This window comes from Phascolarctos cinereus, unplaced genomic scaffold (assembly GCF_003287225.1).
Source record: "Phascolarctos cinereus isolate Bilbo 61053 unplaced genomic scaffold, phaCin_HiC Scaffold_2;HRSCAF=192, whole genome shotgun sequence".
Taxonomy (NCBI): Eukaryota; Metazoa; Chordata; class Mammalia; order Diprotodontia; family Phascolarctidae; genus Phascolarctos; species Phascolarctos cinereus.
This window is the reverse complement of record NW_027555625.1, coordinates 245586423-245591629: the sequence shown is the minus strand read 5'-3', so window position 1 is coordinate 245591629 and position 5207 is coordinate 245586423. Positions and strand designations below refer to the sequence as shown.

At 34.0% G+C, this 5207-nt stretch overlaps 1 pseudogene; it reads left to right on the top strand.

Annotated features, from left to right (window-relative positions):
• The first annotated feature begins 1422 nt into the window (after positions 1-1422).
• LOC110205099 (E3 ubiquitin-protein ligase Praja-2 pseudogene) lies at positions 1423-3352 on the top strand (annotated as a pseudogene).
• The last annotated feature ends 1855 nt before the right edge of the window (positions 3353-5207 follow it).

The window sequence follows — 5207 nt, the reverse complement described above, 5'->3', positions numbered from 1 at the left end:
AGGGTTGCTTTAAAAATCCTCCTTTTTTTTTTTATTAACTTTAACATTCCCTGTCAACTTTAGCCTATTATGATTTAGTATGCCTGATTCAATTTTTATAGAGCTTTCCTAGTCTTGTATTTATCCTCTATTACCTGTTCTTTCTTACATAGTTTGAATATTTTAATTTAATTTTCAATTCATCAGGGAGTTCCTCATTTAGTCACACCATTCTTTTTAAACAGTTTTTTCCTTAAACATTTTACTGATTGATGCATTCTGTTTTTTTTTTTTCAGGCAGTTGGGGTTAAGTGACTTGCCCAGGGTCACACAGCTAGTAAGTGTCAAGTATTTGGTCTGAGGCCAGATTTGAACTCAGGTACTCCTGACTTCAGGGCTGGTGCTCTATCCACTGTGCCACCTAGCTGCCCCCCTGCATTCTGTTTTGATGCAACAAACACTTCCCAATAAATACCCTATATACTTCGTCCCTACAAAGTACATTCTTACAAAGCAGAAGAGTAAAAAAAAAAACAACAAAAACTTAAGAGTCATTGAATAGTCATCACTTTTAATTTTTGTACTTCATCAATTCTTTTTGCTTTTGTTTTTGCTTTTTGGTGAGGCAATTGGCATTAAGTGACCTGCCCAGTCACACAGCTAGTAAGTGTCAAGTGTCTGAGGTTGGATTTGAACTCAGGTCCTCCTCACTCCAAGACCAGAGCTGTATGCACTGCACCACCTAGCTGCTCCTACTTTGTCAATTCTTAACAGACTGGAAACACATATTTAACATTTGCCTTAATCATTTGTTGACAACATTGTCTATTGTATTTATCTGAGTTTTGTGTATTTATTTTTGTATTGCCACCATTTATATTGCAGCATTTTTCATTTGGTACTGCTTTCTTTATTCTTTCGGTACTGCTTTCTTTATTCTTTCTCAGTCAATATATCTTTTGTTTGTCTGAATTCTTTGTATTTGTTTATTATTCCTTATGATAGCATAATATTCCACTAATTTATAAACCACATGTTCAGCTAATTCCAAACAATTATACATGTATTTTTATACATACACACATATATACAACACACACATATATGTATAAGTGTGTATACACACACATATATAATTTCTAGGTTGGGTTATTACAAATAATGCTGATATTCATATTTTTAGTTTATTGGTCTTGCTACTCAGCCTCTTTAGTGAGTACTCAGCAGTGAAATTACTGGCTTTCAGGGTATGAACAATTTAATTACTTCTCCATAATTACAAATGGTGAGCTGTCGCCTTACGTGGGGAGGAGTCAGTGGCGGGCGAAGGAACCTGCACTGCTCCCGGCTTAGATTGCTGTGGGTCTTCATACATTTAGATACAATAAGGGCCAGCAAGAGCAGGAACACTGTTCTCTTCCATAACATCAATACCCAGAAGCAATGGGTCAGGAATCTGGAAAACCTACCTGGCAAAAATCAGCTAAAGGCTATCAGACAATAAGAGGCAGGAGGTATGGAAAAATTGACATGCGTATGTCAATTTTAAACCATCTTTAACCAATCAAGAAAGGAGTTCAATTCAAGAGAATGGTGAATGTGAAGGATTGCAACTGGATGATGTTCAGTAGAAAAAGGCATCATCCTATTGGAACACCTGGAGTATCAAGGCTGCTGTCCACTGGTTCAAGTTTGCCATTCATTATCAGGCATACCTTTATTAGAAAATGTTGGAGCTGAAGTTTCATTTGTAAAGCAGCACTGCCTCAAGCTACTGAGAGAAGTCCATCACAATTTTCTGCTATACATCATAGTTTGGAAGGCAGTGAGACTTCAGGGAGCAGTTTGAATCTTGATAATAGTTCTGATTACTCATCATGGTACACTCCAAGAAAGTATAATGTTTCCTATGTCAAAAATGGAATTGCTTTTGTAAATATTGACTCTTATGAGTCAGATAGCAGTGATGGAGAGGACAATAGCCAAATTGGTATTTCCACAGTAAAAATGGAAACTGGCAAATTTCAGGAAACGTTGGATGATATGCTGTCTGACCTGGAAAAGGGGGTAGATTTTCTCAGTGGTTTACAACCTAAGTTCTCCACTTATAATCTAAGAGAAGGGTTTGAAAAAAGAGCCATAGTCTCATTACTGAAATATTTCAGTAATGATACTGAATTTGTACATCACAATAACAGGACACTTGAGAGGTCGGTCTTCTGCTGAAGATGAAGCTGTTACAAAGAAATGCCTAGACTATTCCGTTTGTGAGAGACAGAGGAATTGAAGTTCCAATGAGAACTCCAGTGGATGTTCATAATGAATTAAATACCAGTGATGGAAAGAAGAACCAGGGAAATTCATCTGAATTGGTAGTGAGACCCAAAGTTAGAAAGCAGACAGGTTCAAGCCAGGTGGTCACGAAAATTTTTTTTAGTAGTGATGAGTATGAAAAAAACAATATTGAGAGGTAGTGAGAGAACTCAGAAGCTGAGGGAAACCATTCAGAAGGTCTTTTGAAAAGCTTCAAAGACAAAAAAGAAAATCCAAGTATGTTCTTTTACTCAAGAGACTATGAAAGAGCACACAAGAAAATGAAATATAATCAAATTAAACCAGAAATCGTAACTGTTCAAGAAAGGCAAACCATTCTAGATGATAACACTTTTTTGGAATAGTTTTGAAGATTATTACAGATACAACTACAAAGGTGAAGATAATTCAGAATGCAGTGATGGGGAATGGTCTGCTTCTTTGCCTCATTTTTTCTGCTAGAGAAAAAGACCAGTCTTCAAGTGATGACAGCTGGGAGACTCTACCAGGAAAAGAGGAACAAGAACCTGAGCTGCAGAGTAACAGTAGTGGTTCTGCAGAAGATTACCCAGAATACTCTTTCCAAACAGGGCTCCTGGATGAATTTGGTGATGGTTTAGGAGTTGCCCAAACAATTTATCATGTGGATCCTCAGTTCCTTACATACATGGCATTAGAAGAGTGATTAGTCCAGGCTATGGAGACAGCTCTGGCGCATTTAGTTGCAGTTGATGTTGATCATGCTCATCCACCTGCCAGCAATGAAAGCATTACCTGTCTTCCACAGACCATTGTTGCAGAAGATTGCACTGCTGTTGGTCAGAAACAGTGCTGTGCTATCTGCTGCAGTGAACATATTAAGGATGAAATAATAACAGAGTTACCATGTACCCATTTCTTTCATAAACCCCGTGGAACTCTTTGGCTGCAAAAGTCAGGAACATGCCCTGTTTGCTGTCATGTGCTTGCACCCATCCTTCCTGAAATAATTGCTGCCACTTCTTTCCTGTCTGATCATGATTCCTTCTCTTCAGTCCACACTGCTATAGGAACTCTGTAAAATGTGGAAATAAGTATATAAAAAATATTAAATATTATATATAATATATTATTGTTTATAAAGGAAGCATTAAACTTTCTAAACCATATTTAGGTTTGTAATAAAAACTGATGTTTTCAAGCTGAAAAAACAAATAATTCCAAATGGGTCTCTAGAAAGGTTGTACTGATTCATTACTACATTACCTGGTCTCTCCATCATTTAGTTTTTGCAAATATTAACATTTTTGACAATTTGGTGGGCATTAACTGATATGTCATAAGTGTTTTAATTAGTCGGCCAGTCAATCAATGATTATTTATTAAGTCTGCTATTTCCCATGAATTGTACTAAGCTATAGTCACAGAAAGAAAGGTAAAAAAGTCAATCTCTGTTTGCAAGGAGGTCATTGTCTATTGGGGAGGAAAATACCCAAACAACTATGTGCAAATTAGCTATATATTAATTTATAGTTCTTTAATATTAATGATTTTGGCCTTTCCCTCCCTCCCCCTGCCAAAGTTTTTTATAGTTTTCCATTCTTCTTTTGAAAACTTTGTAGCTATATATCTTTTTGAGACTGTATCTTGGTCTTAATAATTGTGTTAATTCCCTATATATAATGAAAAAAAAGACTTTTCTCCCAGAGATGCTAGGAGCAAATATCTTCCTCTCTACAAATTATTTTCTTATTCTAGCCACATTGATTTTGTTCCTGAAAGAGCTTTTTAATTTCATATACTAAAAGTTTTATTTTTTATTCTTTAAATTATTGCTCCCTTGTCTGGTTATGAATTTCCCCCCTAAGTATAGTTTAAAACACTATGGCCTTCCATTGTTCTCTAATTTTTTTAAACATTTTTTTTTGCTTTTGACTTTTGAAATCTAGATTAATTTTCCATTTAGAATTTATTGTTTCATATTGAGTAAGAAATTGGCTTAATCCCATTTTCTTTCAAATTGCCTTCCAGTTTGCCCTGAATAAAATGATCCTTTTTGATTAATTTGTATCGTTTGGTTTATCAAACATTCGGCCAATGGACTACAGAACTCATTTTATTCTAGCTTGTTCTCTAGTCTATTTCACTGGTCTACATTGATATATCTATGTCTGAATGCATGCACACACACAAAACTATGTATTTATGCATATGTTCCTATACGCACATGTACGTGTGTATATGTGTATGTATATATGTTATATTTATAGCATTATAAGTTTGAATTGAAAATAATTGTTTTTTGACATTATTTGAGATCTGATAATATTAGGATTCCTTCATTCTAATTCATTTCATCATTTCCCTTGAATTACTTGACTAATACTCTTATAAAATAACTTCTTGATAATTTGATTAGCTTAGTGCTTTATATATAGATTAAAATTTCTTTATACCCCTAGTTCTTGGAAAAGTATCTGCCAAGTAGTAAGCATGTAATAAATTTTTATTGGTTGATTTATTGATATTATATCATCTTTTTTATAATATCATCAATGGAAATTAAGAATCTCTAGTTATTTATATTGTCCTTTATTTCTAGAAACACTATTTTAGTTGTGTTGATATATGCCTTTTGTTTATGTTGGTAGATCAATTGTAGTTATTTTAAATGCAATTTCTTCTGCCTTTCTTCCATGTACTTGTTAAAATGAGGATCATATTGTGGATTTCTTTTATATGTTGTTAGTGTTGATGACCATTATTTTTGGTAGTTTCCTCATTGATTCCCCAGAGTCATAAGCAAAAATTTATATATATATATATATATATATATATATATATATATATATATATATATATATATATATATATGTAATTTGCAAATAAGAATTATTTTATAACCTCTCCAGTTATGTTTCTTCCTCGAGTTTCTT